Below are 19,295 nucleotides of genomic sequence, written 5' to 3' on the forward strand. Positions count from 1 at the left end.
ATAAAATGATGAGGGGCATGGATAGGATAAATAGACAAGGTTTTTTCTCCTGGTGTGGGGTAGTCCAGAACTAGAAGACATAAGTTTACAGTGAGAGGGGAAATATTTAAAAGAGACCTAAGGGGCAACTTTTTCACACAGTGGTGCATGTATGGAATGAGCTGCCAGAGGAAGTGGTGGAGGCTGGTACAATTATAACACTTAAAAGGCATCTGAATGGGTGTATGAATACAAAGGGTTTAGAGGGAAATGGGCCGGGTGCTGGCAAATGGGACTAGATTAAGTTGGGGTATCTGGTCAGCATGGACGATTTGGACTGAAGGATTTGTTTCCGGGCTGTACATCTGTATGACTCTATGATAGAAGTATTCGAAAATCATGAGCAGATTGAAAAAGAGCATGCAGAAAACATTGTTTCCACCTGCGAAGTTATTGAAAATGAGAGGGTACAGATTTTAAAGTAATCATTACAAGAAGCAAAAATGATGATGAGGAAAATATTTTTCACAGAATGAATGGATAAGATTTGGAGTGCACTACCTGAGACTGTGGTGAAGGCACATTCTGAGAAAGCATTCAAATAGAAATTAGATAGGATTTCAAAAAGTACCATGTCTAGGGTCATAGATAAATGATAGGAGAATGGCAGTAAATGAGATGCTCATTTGAAGAGCCAGTACAGACATGATGGGGTGAATATCCACCTTGTGCACTGTTACAATTCTGTGATACCTGGAGCAAAAGGAAAGTTCAACCCGAAGACTTTGCTGCAGGAGTTCCTCAGTGCACCTTCCTACGTCTAAGTATCTTCAGCAGCTTTTAGATTAGATTACTTACAGTGTGGAAACAGGCCCTCCAGCCCAACAAGTCCACACCGACCTGCCGAAGCACAGCCCACCCACGCCTACATTTACCCCTTCGCCTAACACTACGGACAATTTAGCATGGCCAAGTCACCTAACCTGCACATTTTTGGTCTGTGGGAGGAAACCGGAGCACCCGAAGGAAACCCACGCAGAAACTGGGAGAATGTGCAAACTCCACACAGTCAGTTGCCTGAGGCGGGAATTGAACCTGGGTCTCTGGCGCTGTGAGGCAGCAGTGCCAGGCGCTGTGAGGCAGCAGTGCCAACCACTGTGCCGCCCCCATTTTTTTTTTTAAACGCAACCCACCCAGACCCACTCCCCCCTACATTTTACCCCTTCACCTAACACTACGGGCAATTTTAGCATGGCCAATTCACCTAACCTGCACATTTTTGGACTGTGGGAGGAAACCAGAGCACCCAGAGGAAACCCACACACACACAGGGAGAATGTGCAAACTCAACACAGTCAGTCACCTGAGGTGGAAATTGAACCTGGGTCTCTGGCGCTGTGAGGCAGCAGTGCTAACCACTGATCTTCCAACCATCATAAAGTGAGGATATTTGCAAATGATTGCACAGTCTTAAATACCATTTATTATTCTGCAGATATTGAAGCAGTCTGTATCCATATGTAGCAAGACCATCTTGGACTGATAAATAGCAAGTGGTATTCATGTTATACCAGTGCTCAGTAATGACCATTTCTACCAAGATAGAATCTAACCCTCCCATTCAACAAAATTTTCATTGCTGAGCTCCCCAACCATCATGAACATAGTGAAGATTAGCATTGACCAGAAATTTAATAGCAAATCAATATTATGGTTATAAGAACAGGTCAGAGTCTGGAAATTCCATGACAAGTGACTTGCCTTCTGACTCCATAAAGCCTTGACAAGGCACAAGCCAAGAACATGATGGAAGACTTATCACTTACCTTGATAGGTGCAGCACTAACAACACTCAAGAAGCTAACCATATCCAGATCAAAGAGGTCCACATCATTCAACCACCAACTTAAACATTCACTGACTCCGCACTGACACACAGTTGTCAGTCTGTACTTTTCCCGGATGCACAGCAGCAACTCTCAAGCCTCCTTCAACAATAGCCTTCCAAATCATGATGTCTAGCACTTGGAAGGACAACAGCTGCAGATAACTGCCAGTTTCTTGCTAAGCCAAACATTATTCAGACTTTAAAATATAGAGCCAATTTGATCTATTTCAAAATTTGGGTGCAGCGCTGGAGGGATGGGAACAAGCTGCTGTGCTCTACAAGAGTAAGTGGCTGCAAAATGACACTAACTGCACCAAGCATTATGAATGTGGAAGTGAAGAAGGCTGTCAGTCAGCATTCTGAACACCAGATAAAACATGGATTGAATGTGTGGAAACCACCTTATTATCTGAAAGCTGTTGCAGTTGCTGGGCAGAGTTGAAATCAGACACCTAATGAAAGGAGCTGTCATAGACGTAGATACTTATATACTGGTTTATAGCCATTGGGATGATTCTCAATCATTCTGTTTGTCTATCTGTAGTAGAAGAATGCTGGCAATTGGAGGGGATCACAGTGGAAAATCTCCATGATATATTAATTTTCACCTCTGTCCCCTATCTTTCCATCCCCCCCCCCCCCCCCCCCCCCCCCCCCCCCCCCGACCTCCAACCCCAATCCTCCCCTTTAGAGACGATTACAGGAGTCATCACTCACCTGCACCAGCACAGCCATTCACCTCAGTGCAGTCACATTCTGTCTTAGGATTAGTGTCACAGTCGGGTAGGTTGTCACAGACATGTAACTGCAGCTGACAGAGAGGATATGAGAGCTTATGTCTCTGTATTGGACAATTACTGGAGATCAAGGCTCTGCTGACCTCCGTGCAGTCACCAAGCATATGGATTTGGCTGTGAGAACCCTGATAAAGATATAGAGACAGGAAAGGGAATATCAGTCAAAGATGCCAGAAGCTCAAGTGCTGACTTGAGCCAAAGCTGAGGAGTCTGTCCACATTATAAGTACTGGTTCCAGCAATTAAACGTTTGGCTTCCTCTCTTGAGAGAGTGACATCTGCCATGGAGGGCCTGGTTGGAGCAGAGGATGAGGTTTCTGTTGGATATGTGTTTGTACCTGCACTCTCACCTGCTAGACATAGGTGAGAGGGAGTCGAGGGACCTCAAGCTCCCTCTAAGTGCCCTTCTCTTCAAAATGTCAGGAAAGTGCTATTGCTCACAGCCTGAGAAGAGGAGTGCCAGCAAGTCACCTCAGGAGCTTAATCTCCGATCACTCCAAGGATGTTCTGCTTTTCCATTTCCCATCCACCAGCAACTCCCTCATCTCTCCAGCAGGTCACACTAAGGAGAATGTATCTTCACCCATATAGACATCCCTCAGCCCATTGAGCTCTCTTGGCTATGACTATCAGAGGATTGCTGTCAAGGTCATCCTGAGTTCAAGGGTGGTGAAAGAGCCAAATCCCAACCTTTGGAGATGGGACTGACTACAGAAAATCTGCCTGGATTGACAACAGATTTTTAAAATGGGTACTGGCAATCTATATGGTCATTGGGAAGTATCCCGAATGTTTCAAGAGGGCCTCACCAAAGATAAAAGGTGCCAGGGTCAAGATCTGTGTAGACCCAGAGGTCAACCCTAAATGCCTCAAGGCACTGTTGATCCTCTGTACCTATGTACAGAGCCAAAGTACAGGCTGAACTGGAATGTCTAGAGGAATGTGGCATCATAGACGCAGTACCTATTGCTGAATGGGCCACTTCAGTAGTCTCAATCATAAACCGACAACTGAATCCATAGCTGTGGGGTTATGAGTTGACAGATACCCTATGTCACGCACAGAAAACTTGTACGCAAAGCTGGCTGAATTGACTGTGAGCCACAACAACTCCAGCTTGAGCTTGAAGGATGATCCAGGTAGCATGTTACTCTAAGTACTCACAAAGGACTGTATGAGAACACTCACTCACCCTTTGAGGTCTCCATCTTGCACCATCTTTCAAAGGGTAGTGGAGAACATTCACCAAGGGGTGCCTAGAATGACCGTCTATCTAGATGATCTTTTAATCTCAGGAACATATGGAGAGTTTGGAAGAGGTCTTCCAGCATTTTTCTGAGACTGGCATCTGGCTAAATATGAGGTAACATACCTCAAGTAAAAAGTCCACACCGACGGATTGTACTCTGTTGAGAACAAGGTGAAAGCCATATAAAGGGCCTGTGATCAAAGGAACACAATGGAGTCAAAGTTTTTCCTGGGTCTCAAAAGTTACTGGTGGCAAATAGGGTCCATATAAGGAACTTCAGTGACAACTCTCCAGGGATCGCAGGAGTTATCCTTAAAACAATGGAACCGGTATCATACATGGCCAAAACCAAGAAGATGTTTGCTCTTTTCCAAAACCATGGAAAGTAGTAGAAATGGGATCATTGGCAAAATGATTTACAAGGACCCATTAATTTTGAGGGGTAGAGATATGATAATCCTTACAAGGTTCATGGGAACTCACTATTTAATCTCCCTGTGGACCTTCCCTAAGTATCAGGCAATGACCTGCCCAGCTGGAACTCCTCACCTGTGTCCTTTATGAAGTAGACCCAGAGAGCTGTTTTGTGGTGCAGTGGTTATCTCCCTACCCTGGACCAAGAAACCTGGGTTCAAATCACATCTGCTCCACAGGTGTATAATAACATCTCTGAACAGGTTGTTTAGTAAAATAGGTTCTTAAAAAAAATGAAGTAGACCTAAAGGGTCCTCTTGTGATGCATTGGTATTGTTACTGCCCTGGACCAGAAAGGTCACAGTTCAAGTCCCACTTGCTCCAGAGGGATGTAATAACAGTTTGATTAGAAAAGTAGGTTAATTTAAAAAAATGAAGTAGACCAAGTGGAGTTCGGGTTGGTACAATGGAAAAATCCAAAAGCATTTGTGGGAAGTGTGTTCCAGTATGTTGACATGGGAGCAGAAGTTTCGACTTTCCCTTGTCGAGCCATGTTTCTGTGTCACCAGCATGAAGATGTTTTGGAAAAAAAATGAATCCGATCCAGGGGCTCTTAGACACAGTTCCTACTCCTAAACCAGGAGGCTTGTTGACTTGGTCCCACCTGTTTCAGAGGTGAGTAATTACATTTTTCAACAGAGTGATTGGAAAAGTCAGATAAAGCTGACCCTTTGGGTCCAAAATAAAAGTAATGCAGATCCAAGGGCCCTCTTGTAGCACAGTGGTAGTGTCCCTATCCTTGGACTGAGAGACGGGGGTTCAAGTCCTACCTGGTTCAGAGGTGTGTAATAACATCACTCGGAACAGATCAATAAGAAAATATCCAGATGTGAAAAAAACAAAATCGACCCAGTCCAATTCTGTTTTGATTTAGGCCCTCCCCTCTCTCTCCCTATCTCCCCTTCACTTTTGATGGCTTGTATTGTCCATAATGGATTTACATATAAATGTTGAATTGGTTACAGAGGTTTTTTTTTACTGGCGATGTCTAGTAGTTTTACAAAGGATTCAGCCAAAAAAAGAGTCATGATGGCCTTGGTGGGTGGGAGGTCACTTGATTGTGTGTGATAACAATTCTGGGTGAAAGAAGAGAGGAAAAAGTGAAGTAGGCCCCAAGACACTCATGGTATTGTGGTAGTGTTTCTGCCTCTGGGCTGGGATACCTGGGTACAAGATTCTGGATTAGTGGTGCTGGAAGAGCACAGCAGTTCAGGCAGCATCCAAAGTGCAGCGAAATCGACTTTTTGGGCAAAAGCCCTTCATCAGAAATAAAGGCAGTGAGCCTGAAGCGTGGAGAGATAAGCTAGAGGAGGGTGGGGGTGTGGAGAAAGTAGCATAGAGTACAATGGGTGAGTGGGGGAGGGATGAAGGTGATAGGTCAGGGAGGAGAGGGTGGAGTGGATAGGTGGAAAAGAAGTTAGGCAGGTAGGACAAGTCCGGACAAGTCATGGGACAGTGCTGAGCTGGAAGTTTGGAACTAGGGTGAGGTGGGGGGAAGGGGAAATGAGGAAACTGTTGAAGTCAACGTTGATGCCCTGGGGTTGAAGTGTTCCGAGGCGGAGGATGAGGCGTTCTTCCTCCAGGCGTCTGGTGGCGAGGGAGCGGCAGTGAAGGAGGCCAGGGCCTCCATGTCCTCGGCCGAGTGGGAGGGGGAGTTGAAATGTTGGGCCACGGGGCGGTGTGGTTGATTGGTGCGGGTGTCCCGGAGATGTTCCCTAAAGCGCTCTGCTAGGAGGCGCCCAGTCTCCCCAATGTAGAGGAGACCGCATCGGGAGCAACGGACACAATAAATGATATTAGTGGATGTGCAGGTAAAACTTTGATGAATGTGGAAGGCTCCTTTAGGGCCTTGGATAGAGGTGAGGGAGGAGGTGTGGGCACAGGTTTTACAGTTCGTGCGGTGGCAGGGGAAAGTGCCAGGACAGGAGGGTGGGTTGTAGGGGGGCATGGACCTGACCAGGTAGTCATGGAGGGAACGGTCTTTGCGAAAGGCGGAAAGAGGTGGGGAGGGAAATATATCCCTGGTGGTGGGGTCTTTTTGGAGGTGGCGGAAATGTCGGCGGATGATTTGGTTTATGCGAAGGTTTGTAGGGTGGAAGGTGAGCACCAGGGGCGTTCTGGTGCCCACCTTCCACCCTACAAATCTTCGCATAAACCAAATCAGCCGCCGACATTTCCGCCACCTCCAAAAACACTCCACCACCAGGGATATATTTCCCTCCCCACCTCTTTCCACCTTTCGCAAAGACCGTTCCCTCCGTGACTGCCTGGTCAGGTCCATGCCCCCCTACAACCCACCCTCCTGTCCTGGCACTTTCCCCTGCCACCGCACGAACTGTAAAACCTGTGCCCACACCTCCTCCCTCACCTCTATCCAAGGCCCTAAAGGAGCCTTCCACATTCATCAAAGTTTTACCTGCACATCCACTAATATCATTTATTGTGTCCGTTGCTCCCGATGCGGTCTCCTCTACATTGGGGAGACTGGGCACCTCCTAGCAGAGCGCTTTAGGGAACATCTCCGGGACACCCGCATCAATCAACCACACCGCTCCGTCGCCCAACATTTCAATTCCCCCTCCCACTCGGCCGAGGGCATGAAGGTCCTGGGCCTCCTTCACCGCCGCTCCCTCACCACCAGACGCCTGGAGGGAAAACGTCTCATCTTCCGCCTCGGAACACTTCAACCCCAGGGCATCAATGTGGACTTCAACAGTTTCCTCATTTCCCCTTCTCCTACCTCACCCTAGTTCCAAACTTCCAGCTCAGCACTGTCCCCATGACTTGTCCGGACTTGTCCTACCTGCCTATCTTCCTTTCCACCTATCCACTCCACCCTCTCCTCCCTGACCTATCACCTTCATCCCCTCCCCCACTCACCCATTGTACTCTATGCTACTTTCTCCCCACCCCCACCCTCCTCTCGCTTATCTCTCCCTGCTTCAGGCTCACTGCCTTTCTTCCTGATGAAGGTCTTTTGCCCGAAACGTCGATTTTGCTGCACTTTGGATGCTGCCTGAACTGCTGTGCTCTTCCAGCTCCACTGATCTGGTTTCCAGCATCTGCAGTCATTGTTTTTACCACCTGGGTACAAGTCCCACCTGTTCTAGCGGTATGTAATCATGCCTCTGGACAGGTTGGTTAAAAAATATCTAGATATGAAAAGAAATAAAGCAAACCCAGTCCAACTCTATTTTGATTTACCCCTTTCCCTCTCTCCAACTTCCTCCTCATTCTTGATGGTTTGCAATGTCCATAATACGCTTTGCTTGTAAGTATTCAGTTGGCTACACAGGTGATTACTGGTGCTAGTTAAATGAAAAAAAAGAAAAAAAAGTCATGGTGATTTCAGTAGTAGGAAAGCCATTTTGTTATGTGTGATAGCACTTCGAGAGGTTTAGAAAAAAGGCAAAGCAGACCCAATGCAGGGAATACAGTGCTTTATCTCCCCTCCTAATCCATTTTGATTCAGTCCCTTTCTCTTCTCCCTACCTCCCTTTCTCTTTTGATGATTTGCATTGCTAGTAATGGGCTTTGCATGTAAATATCTAATTATCTAATTGGCTACATGGATATCCTACAGGTAATGGGGCCCTTGTGCAATGGTAGTGTATCTACTCCTGAGCCAGGGGATCTGGGGTTCAAGTCTCCCTGCTCCAGAAGTGTGTAATAACATCTCTGAACAGGTTGATTAGAAAAACGTATTAGAAAGCAAACCCAGAAGGCTCTTGTGGCACAGTGGTAGTGTTCCTACTCGTAAGCCAGGAGGCCTGGGTTCAAACCTCATCTGTTCCGAGAGGGTTAAAAACATCCCTGAACAAATGGATTAAAAAAGAGAAAAAGCAGACCCAGTGTCCAAATAGGCTTTGCAGATAAACTTCTAATTGGCTGCATGGTGATTACCGGTAGTGGTTAATAGTTTTTTTTTAAATCAGTTATTTGGTTGTGGGAAAGTCTTTTGGTTGTGCGTGATAACACTTCCACTATAATAGATAAAGCAGAGCCAGAGGGCTCTTTTGGTACAGTGGTAGTGTCCCTACTTCTGAGCCAGGTGGCTCAGGTTCAAGTACCACCCATCCAGACGTGTGTCATAGCATCTCTGAAAGGGTTAATTTTATAAAAAGCAGACTACTCAGACCCCTTGGCGTCATGGTAGCCCACAAACCCACCAACACACTAAAACATCAGCTCATGAACTTGAAAGACCCTATATAGACAACAAGCAAAGCTAATGTCATTTACAAAATACCATGCAAGAACTGTAACAAACCCTACATTGGGCAACAGGCAGAAAGCTAGCCACCAGGATACATGAACACCGACTAGCCACAAAAAGACATGGCCCTCTCTCACTAGTATCCTCAGATACGGATGAGGAAGGACACCACTTTGACTGGAACAACACATCCATCCAAGGACAAGCCAAACAAAGACACACACAAGAATTCCTAGAAGCGTGGCATTCCAACCAGAACTCTATCAACAAACACATCGATTGACTCCATCTACCACCCACTGTGAAAAGGAACAGAAAGTGACCTCACCACAGGAAATAACTTCACCAACCCAAACATATAAATAGAAAGCAGGAATTTTCAGCATTGCTTTGCCTGAGGCCCGCTAAGATGTTACCTAGTAAGGTAACAAAACGTCTGGAAATGAACCTTCTAGCGAGCAAACCTACATCCAAAAAACAGACACAGGAGGGACTCTGCAGAACTCTTTTTGTCCCAGACTAGGACTGGCCTATGTTTGCCACATTGGATGGATCTCTTTTGGTGTTAAATGAAAAATAATATACATTTCCAATCAGGCTTCCTGAGTTATTATGAGGCCATTTAATCCATAATGCCTCACTGGCTCCTTTTAATGACTATCATTACCTAGTACCAATCTCCTGCTTTTTCCCATACTATTGCACATTATTTTTTATCTAAATGATTACTCAATGCCCTCTTGAATAATGGTGAAAAATGGTGTGTCATCTATCAAATATGCTCCATCGCCTTCTAGCTTCCCTTTGTCTCCCATCAAATTCCTCACTCAACATTGACCTCACCAAAAAAACATTCCGCTTCCCTGTATCACTCTAAAACCTATCCTTATTATCTTTGGCCCTATAACCATCATCCTCCATGTGCCTTCTTTCCTCTTTGCCCCAACACCCTTTATTGTGCCCACACCTTCTCTTGCCCTGATTTCTCCACTCCACCTGCTTTCTCCATTTCTGTGACATTCCCATTAAATCAGCTAGTACCCAAACATTACCCTGTATTTGTCACCGTATTGGATCCCACTCCCCCTTCATACTGTGTCACTATTACCTCCTTTATCTATGGCCCTCAGTTGAACTTCCCACAACCACGTCATAAGTAGACTGACCCCACCTTTTAAGACTATCTGCCTTCATTTAGAATCTGGTTTTTCTGCCTCCTTCTCAATTAAGTTCTCTTGTCTGTCTTACTTCCCAGTCTCAAGAGTAGTAGATTTCACTCCAGAATTCCAATTTGGAACATTCAGGTCCTGACAGCCTCTGTGTACTATGGTCTTGAGAAATGATGTGTGAAGTAACAATATTTCAAAGGCCAGTTACCTGACTGTAGGTAAATTAAATAGAACATAGAATATAGAACAGTACAGCACAGAACAGGCCCTTCAGCCCACGATGTTGTGCCGACCATTGATCCTCATGTATGCACCTTCAAATTTCTGTGACCATATGCATGTCCAACAGTCTCTCAAATGTTCCCAATGACCTTGCTTCCACAACTGCTGCTGGCAACGCATTCCATGCTCTCTGAACTCTGTGTAAAGAACCCGCCTCTGACATCCCTTCTATACTTTCCTCCAACCAGCTTAAAACTATGACCCTCGTGTTAGCCATTTCTGCCCTGGGAAATAGTCTCTGGCTATCTACTCTATCTATGCTCTCATTATCTTGTATACCTCAATTAGGTCCCCTCTCCTCCTCCTTTTCTCCAATGAAAAAAGTCCGAACTCAGTCAACCTCTCTTCATAAGATAAGCCCTCCAGTCCAGTCCAGGCAGCATCCTGGTAAACCTCCTCTGAACCCTCTCCAAAGCATCCACATCTTTCCTATAATAAGGCAACCAAAACTGGACGCAGTATTCCAAGTGCTGTCTAACCAAAGTTTTATAGAGCTGCAACAAGATCTCATGACTCTTAAACTCAATCCCCGTGTTAATGAAAACACCATATGCTTTCTTAACAACCCTGTCCACTTGGGTGGCCATTTTAAGGGATCTATGTACCTGCACACCAAGATCCCTCTGTTCCTCCACATTGCCAAGAATGCTATCCTTAATCCTGTACTCAGCTTTCAAATTCGACCTTTCAAAATGCATCACCTCGCATTTATCCAGGTTGAACTCCGTCTGCCACCTCTCAGCCCATCTCGGCATCCTGTCAATGTCCCGCTGCAGCTTACAACAGCCCTTTATACTGTCAACGGCACCTTCAACCTTTGTGTCGTCTGCAAACTTGCTGACCCATCCTTCAATCCCTTCATCCAAGTCATGAATAAAAATTACAAACAGTAGAGGCCCAAGGACAGAGCCCTGTGGAACACCACTCAGCACTGACTTCCAGGCAGAATATTTTTCTTCTACTACCACTCGCTGTCTTCTGTTGGCCAGCCAATTCTGTATCCAGACAGCTAAGGTCCCCTGTATCTCATTCCTCCTGACCTACTGAATGAGCCTACCATGGGGAACCTTATCAAATGCCTTGCTGAAGTCCATATACACCACTTCCACAGTTCGACCCTCATCAACTTTTCTAGTCACATCCTCAAAGAACTCGATAAGGCTTGTGAGGCATGACCTACCCCTCACAAAGCCGTGTTGGCTGCATTCAGTCAAGCCATGCTCTTCCAGATGGTCATAAATCCTATCCCTCAGAATCCTTTCTAACACCTTGCAGACGACAGATGTGAGACTTACTGGTCTGTAATTACTGGGATTTCCCTATTTCCTTTCTTGAAGACAGGAATTACATTTGCCTGTCTCCAGTCCTCAGGTATAACTCCAGTGGAGAGCGAGGATGCAAAAATCTTCGCAAGTGGCAAAGCAATTGCATTTCTCGTTTCCCAAAGCAGCCGAGGATAAATCTGGTTCGGGCCTGGCGTCTTGTCAATCTTAATGTTTGACAAAAGTTTCAGCACATCAGCTTCCTCTATCTCTATCCATTCCAGCATGTACGCCTGCTTTTCAAAGGTTTCATTCACTACAAAGTTAATTTCTTTCGTAAAGACAGAAGCAATAAACTCATTTAGGGCTTCCCCTACCTCCTCAGACTCCACACACAAGTTCCCTATGCTATCCTTGATCAGTCTTACTTTTTCTTTGACCATTCTCTTATTCCTCGCATAATTGTAAAATGCCTTTGTGTTCTTCCTAATCTGTTCTGCCAAGCTTTTCTTGTGCCCCCTCCTGGCTCTCCTCAGACCATTTTTGAGCTCCTTCCTTGCCTGCCTGTAATCCTCTAGAGCTGAGCTTGACCCTAGCTTCCTCCACCTTATGTAAGCTATCTTCTTCCTTTTGATGAGAAGCTCCACCGCTCTCATCATCCATGGTTCCTTTATCTTACCCCTTCTTGCCTGACTCAAAGGGACATATTTATTCATCACTCACAACAAGTGTTCCTTAAACAGTCTCCAAATGTCTACAGTGCCTTTACCATGGAACAATTGCTCCCAGTCCATGCTTCCTAACTCATGTCTAATCGCATCATAGTTTCCTCTTCCCCAATTAAATATCCTCCCGTTTTGCCTAATCCTCTTCTTCTTCATAGCTATGTCGAATGTGAGGCAGTTATGGTCGCTATCACTAAAATGCTCTCCCACCACAAGATCTGATATCTGCCCCAGCTCGTTTCTGAGCACCAAGTCTAGAATTGCCCCTCCCCTTGTCGGCCTGTCAACATAATATTTGAAACCTTTCCTATCGGAAAGTGTTAGTAAGTAATAGGGAGTGCAAATTTGGAGGTAGAAGTGCAAATAGCTTTATACTGTTCTCATGGCTGATAGTCCATAGTACCATGAATCTGGTTCCCAGCTTGATTGACAGCCCTGGCTGTCTGATTTCTACAAATTTTGCAATATTCATTTACAGAAACTTAACAGACTTCAAGTGCTCTGTAGTTCCAGGTATTGAAACTTTAAAGGGTCTGGACTACACATTTATTGAGCTGCAGGCAATGAACATTATCTTTCATCTTTATTACTGCTATACAGTTACTCTGGTTTTCTCTCCTGGAGTTCATAAGACAATGTGGGATCATGTTCAAGTAATGACCAAAATCAGTGAATGGTGAAAATAGCCTCTTTATTCAGCAATCGCAGTAGCACAAGTTCAGGTGACGAGAGAATCCCAAAGTACAGCTCTGAGAGTAACCTCTTTATGCGCAGTTCTTACATGTACTAAATTTCTATCACTATGGTGTTACACTGTCTTATCTATTGTACACAAAGGTTTCGGTGACTTCTGTCCTGGGGGGACACGAGATGGTTTAAACATTTGTTAAATGCTGGTTGCTACTATTGATAGGATTAAGAGTGTCTCTCCGGTCTGCTTGCATAATCAAGAGCTGTTAGTCCTTTTTATCTTTTTAAGTTAGTAAATGTTAGTAAACTTACTCTGCCTCTCTGTTCTAAATAAGTTAGAAATTATACATGTACTTAAAGGATATTAAACTCACTATTGCTGCTGTGTTGTGAGGTTTATATACTACTTGCTGCTGTGAGTTTCATGCATTCATGCAATTTCACGGAAGTACTATTTTGTTAGTAAAGGGGCTAGTGGCCCTGTTAAAGGGTATTCAGCAAGGACATACTAATTGGGGAAACTATTTGGTGTTCAGTAATCTATTCAGGTCCTGGGAGACGATTGGTGAGGGCCTTTGAATATTTTAATCTTTCATGGAGTCTCGACAGTAGGGAGTCATTCTTCTGAATACATTACTGTATTGACATTTATTCAGAGATAGCTTTGATGTGGAGGTAGGTCTGATAAGAGTTGAAAGAGTGAGGTAGTAGTAATAAATTTGGAAGGCATGTTTTAATTTGTAATAGTAAAATGTACTACAGAACTGCAGTTTTATGAATGAAAGAGAAATTTGTTATAGTAAATAATTATGAATGTATGAAAAGAGAATGGAGTAATCAATAAATACAGAGCACTTGAGAATAGGTTAGTAAGCAAAGTATGAATGAACATAGAGTATTTTGTAAGGTGAGTGAATTAGATACCTAAACACGATTTTACAGCAGTCATTGGTTATGTGAAAACAAACTCAGAGGGAGATGTGGGTGGGAAGCTAGAGGTCCATGTTTGCTTATTAGTTTGCGTATTCTGCCAAGTAACAGGTTGGGAATATTTTGGAAGTTAGAAGGTGAGCAAGGCAGTGTTCACTAAGTTTGGATGCTGTAGGCCTCTTTTCAACTAGTGCCACAATGCTGAAAGCATCTCCCTAGAGATTAGGAAAGGCAAGTGATATTGTTCTTCATAGATTTTGTTCTGCTCCATTCCATGGTGTAATACCTTGTCCTGCAAGGGAGAGGATATAATGTCAGTGGTTGTGTAGAACTGTATTTTGTCATGTCAGCCATAATTGAATTACTGGAAATATGTAAAAGCAATGAGGGGTGAGTATGTGTGGTAAGCTTGTACAGGTGAGACAGAATATCTAGTTGTTAACCTTGAATTCTAAACGTCAGGGTATTGCTGGGTAAATGATGGGAGTGTGTGTTTTGAGCAACGTGAAATTGTGATGGAGAGGGAAGAAGATGCATTCACTGATGTGAAGGCATTGCCGCTGAGTTTGGGTGCCATCTCCTGAAACTGATCTTGCTGGCCAGCTGTTCCCACTTAATTCTGTGGATGGTTCCTAGCCGTCTTAATCATGCCTCACTAACTTGATTGAATTTTTTAAAGAAGTAACAAAGAAGATTGATGAGGGCAGAGCAGTAGATGTGATCTCTATGGTCTTCAGTAAGGTGTTTGACAAGGTTCCCCATGCGACACTGATTAGATCTCATGGAATACAGGGAGAACTAGCCATTTGGATACAGAACTGGCTCAAAGGTAGAAGACAAAGGGTGATGGTGGAGGGTTGTTTTTCAGACTGGAGAACTGTGACCAGTGGAGTGCCACAAGAATCGGTGCTGGGCCCTCTACTTTGTGTCATTTACATTAATGATTTGGATGGGAGCATAAGAGGTATGATTAGTATGTTTGCAGATAACATCAAAATTGGAGATGTGGTGGACAGCGAAGAAGGTTACCTCCGATTACAACAAGACCTTGATCAAATGGGCCAATGGGCTAAGGAGTGGCAGATGGAGTTTAATTTAGATAAATGTGAGGTGCTGCATTTTGGGAAAGCAAATCTTAGCAGGACTTATGCACTTAATGGTAAGGTCCTAGGGAGTGTTGCTGAACAAAGAGACCTTGGAGTGCAAGTTCAAAGCTCCTTGAAAGTGGAGTTGCAGGTAGATAGGATAATGAAGAAGGCATTTGGTATGCTTTCCTTTATTGGTCAGAGTATTGAGTACAGGAGTTGGGAGGTCATGTTGTGGCTGTACAGGACCTTGGTTAGGCCACTGTTGGAATATTGCATGCAATTCTGGTCTCCTTCCTGTTGGAAATATGTTGTGAAACTTGAAAGGGATCAGAAAAGATTTACAAGGATATTGCAAGGGTTGGAGGATTTGAGCTATAAGGAGAGGCTGAACAGGTTGGGGCTGTTTTCCCTGGAGTGTTGGAGACTAAGGAGTGACCTTATAGAGGTTTACAAAATTATGAGGGGCTTGGTTAGGATAAATAGGCAAAGTCTTTTCCCTGGGGTTGGGGAGTCCAGAACTAGAGGACACAGGCTTAGGGTGAGAGGGGAAAGATATAAAAGAAACCTAAGGGGTAACTTTTTCACAGAGAATGGTACATGTATGGAATGAGCTGCCAGAGGAAGTGTTGGAGTCTGGTACAGTTGCAACATTTAAAAGGCATTTGGATGGGTATATAAATAGGGAGGGTTTGGAGGGATATGGGCCAGGTGCTGGCAGGTATGACTAGATTGGGTTGGGATATCTGGTCGGCATGGACGGGTTGGACCAAAGGCTCTGTTTCCATGCTGTACATCTCTATGACTCTTTGACTCGTAGCATTGTTTCTTTCACCCGCCAAGATTGGCTACAGCACAGAAGGTGCCCTTCACTCAGTTGTGTCCATACCAGGCCTCCACAAAAGCAATTCGGATAGTGTCACCTCTTCACCCTTTGCCTGCACCAGCAATGCCTCCAACTTTGCACAAATCTATCTGACTTGCTCTATTTGCCTCGTGTTTACAAGAATTGTCATTGCAGCAGGTTTTGTTTGCAGCTTTCCTTTAATACATAGTCAGCTGTGAGGGAAGGGCAGGCTGCTTGTATCATATATTCTGCAACAAAACTGTCTGGACCTCCTGTTTTTTTTGTAAATAGTTTTATGGGAAAAAAAGATTTGTAATTTTTTACAAGATTACAAAATCACTACAAAATAGTATAGCAACCTTCTAGCATAATGACAATAACAGAAAACAAACTACTACTGTACTCCACAAACCACTGAGGAGAGAAAGAAGAAAACTGCAAAAACTACAATTCAATAAATAACTACAAAAAATTAAATTAAACCAAGGTAAATTAAGTTATATTCAGCTAAGTTACTGACTCAGCGCAATCTCACCAAAGTTCCCGCCACTAAGAGCATTAGTAAGCAAACCCGTATTTGTTCAGATTCTTTCCCCCCAGAGGTCCCTTGACCACCAGACATAGTCCTCATGACTACACAAAGGCCCTGACCGATATAGCCAACAAGTCTGCATTTATATAATTCAGAAAGGGCCATCCTGTTACAAAACAGTTCCATTTTCTGGTACACCATACTCGTAAGGAGGTCTGGGGCATGTGCTCCATAACTAATCTACGCTGGTCTGACAGCCCTGGAGCACTCTCCTCTCCCTATCTGACTTCTAGGGACTAATTATTAATGTAGTCTTTTTCTGTATGAAGTCCCAAACCTGAAAGTAACCAATGAGGTCCTTCCTAGATAGCTCATATTTCTGACTCAGCTGCTTGAAAGACATTATGACCTCCCCATCAAATAAATCTCTCAAACAGGAGACTCCTCTAGACTCTGAGCTTAAAGCTAGAGTCCATCGACCCCAGTCAGAATCCTAACATTCCTACTATGGGAGTGAAAGGGGAAGTCTTTTGTAAGTTGCCTTCACCTTGCCGCATCATTCTCCATGCTTTAACCGTGTTAAGGACAATCGGGTTTCTGCAATGGCAATATACATTCAAAATCCCATATTCCTCTCTGTGTACTAAAGTTTTAAGAATCGTGAACTGCCCATATTCATCCTTAGTTTGGTCCAACAGTTGAAATGGGAGATTCTTCTGGATGAGTATAGCAACTCCTCTACTTTTCGAATTAAAGGATGAGAAAAACACTTGTCCGAATCCTCATTGCTGCAACCTCAAGTGCTCGTTATCAGTTAAATGTGTTTCTTGCAGCAAGGCTACATCAACCCTGTCCTTTCTAAGTCCTGAAAGTATCTTTTTTCTCTTAATTGGTGAATGACTCCCCTTAACTTTCCAGGTGCACCGTTTAAATGAATGGCTAGCCACAGCCATCCAAAATTCTTCGTGATCACCCCCCTCCCCCAGGGGTGATCATAGCGCACCAAGCGAAAACAGTAAACAAAAACAAAGTAAACATTATTATCCATATTATTCAAGTCAGCCAGTCTATTTTTAAAGCATCCAGGAAGTCCTTTGCCTTTTCCGGTGAGTCAAAACGTAATGATGCTGGACATCTTACAGAATACTGGATATTCAAGTCCCTCAGCAGCCTTTTTACCTCATCAAAAGCCTTCATCTTGTGAATCACAACTGCAGAAAAGTCTTGGAAAGCATAATTCATAAATCTTTGTATATCTGAGCCAGTGATCCTTCCCCAGTGGCCTAGCAGCTTCCAGCATCATTTAGATTAGATTAGACTTACGGTGTGGAAACAGGCCCTTCGGCCCAACAAGTCCACACCGACCCGCCGAAGCGAAACCCACCCATACCCCTACATTACCCCTTACCTAACACTACGGGCAATTTAGCATGGCCAATTCACCTGACCCGCACATCTTTGGACTGTGGGAGGAAACCGGAGCACCCGGAGGAAACCCACGCAGACACGGGGAGAACGTGCAAACTCCACACAGTCAGTCGCCTGAGTCGGGAATTGAACCCGGGTCTTCAGGCGCTGTGAGGCAGCAGTGCTAACCACTGTGCCACCGTGCCGCCCACCAACTTGCCTCAATAATGCTGGAGACGCACTAGGACTTGGTGGGGGTGCTGGTCTGATCCAGGCCTGCGTGCTGCGACCCGGTGGGTCCACTCGACCTGCACCCGGCCTGCCATGACTTCCAGCTTCACACACTGTGGGAGCCATTGCTCCAAGAAGCTGACGAGCTGGTTTTCCTCCTCCCATTCCGGAAGGCCCACCAGACCGATGTTCTTCCAATGGCCTCTATTTTTGAGGTCATACACCTGCTCCTCCAAGGCCCGTACCCACCATTCCAGGGCCTTGACCTGACTCGCCAAGGATTCCGCTGCAGTTTCAGAGGCTGTGGCCCATTGCTCCACCTCCATGACACACTGCCCAAAAAGCTGGATCTCTTGGTCATGCTTCTGTACCATGACCAAGATTGGTTCAAGCCTGGCCAGGGTCTCCTCCTTCGCTGAATCAACCTTCTCTCGGAGTTTCACAAACTCCAAGACCAGGCTCTGCTTCACAGATCGCGGAGGCTGAAGCTGCAGCTACAGGCGTGTCCATTGTTGCGGTTGGGGGGGGGGGGGGGCTGCTGCTGCTGCTGCTGTCCTTTCCTTTTAGTCATTTCCCTAAATATTTGAAACTAACATTGAACAATTCTATCATGTTGAGTAATAAAGGGAGGGTGAGTGCACCATGTTGTCTGGATTCTGGTGCTGAGCTCAGCAGGGCAGATCTATTGTGTCTCTGCCATCTTGAATCCATCAACCCCCCAGACATCCTACTGTTTAATCACACTGATAGGATTGCGCAGCACTGGAAACACTGGAAATAGAACAAAAATTGTTCAGGTGAAGTGAGTAGATGAATTTTGTGCCCTATCCTCCTCAATCTGAACAGATATTGGCATATTTAAATCATTGCCCCATTGCCAAAAATCAACACACATGAATTTTTCAATCCTTAAGTTTAGGATTCACTTTTTTTTGAAGGAACCTCGCCATTTATTTATTTAGGATCTTGTAGGAGGGAGAAAACATAACAATGGTTTGTTTGTTCACCATCAGTTTTTTGAAAATTGGATGCGGAATATCTAATTAGCAATGTTATTCTCAGAGTTCCAATTTAACTTAAAACTGAATGTAATGCAGCGTGAAATTTTCTCTAATGAAAACAATTAATCGTGAGAATATAGGTCATTCAGCCACTCAAGCCTATACTGCCATTCTAGATCATTCTAAATCTTGGAAACTAAGCCACTGATTTTTGTTTTTTTCCTTTGTTGATAATAATGTTTTTGAAACAAAGAAAAACAGAAATCGCCAGAGAAACTGAGCAGATCTGGCGGCATCTACATCGAGAAAACAGTTAACATTTCAAGTGTCACTGGACTTGAGACATTAACTCTTTGTCTCTTCACGTGTTCTGCTAGACTGCTGAATTCCACAGCAAATTCTGTTTTTGTTTGTTTCAGATCTATATCATCTGCAGTTCTTTGTTTTATAATAATGTGTTTGAAAAGTGCTATACTGACAGGGGTTGTAAAAGATGATCATCAAACTTATGCATTACATATGTTTCTAAATG

The 19,295-nt window shown here is 44.4% G+C and overlaps 1 protein-coding gene across 1 annotated transcript in view; it reads left to right on the top strand.

Moving 5' to 3' along the window:
• dnai2b (dynein, axonemal, intermediate chain 2b) overlaps positions 1-19,295 on the top strand; it is a 66,120-nt gene that overhangs the window by 11,255 nt on the left and 35,570 nt on the right. The window lies entirely within an intron of this gene.

This window comes from Hemiscyllium ocellatum, chromosome 25 (assembly GCF_020745735.1).
Source record: "Hemiscyllium ocellatum isolate sHemOce1 chromosome 25, sHemOce1.pat.X.cur, whole genome shotgun sequence".
Lineage (NCBI taxonomy): Eukaryota > Metazoa > Chordata > Chondrichthyes > Orectolobiformes > Hemiscylliidae > Hemiscyllium > Hemiscyllium ocellatum.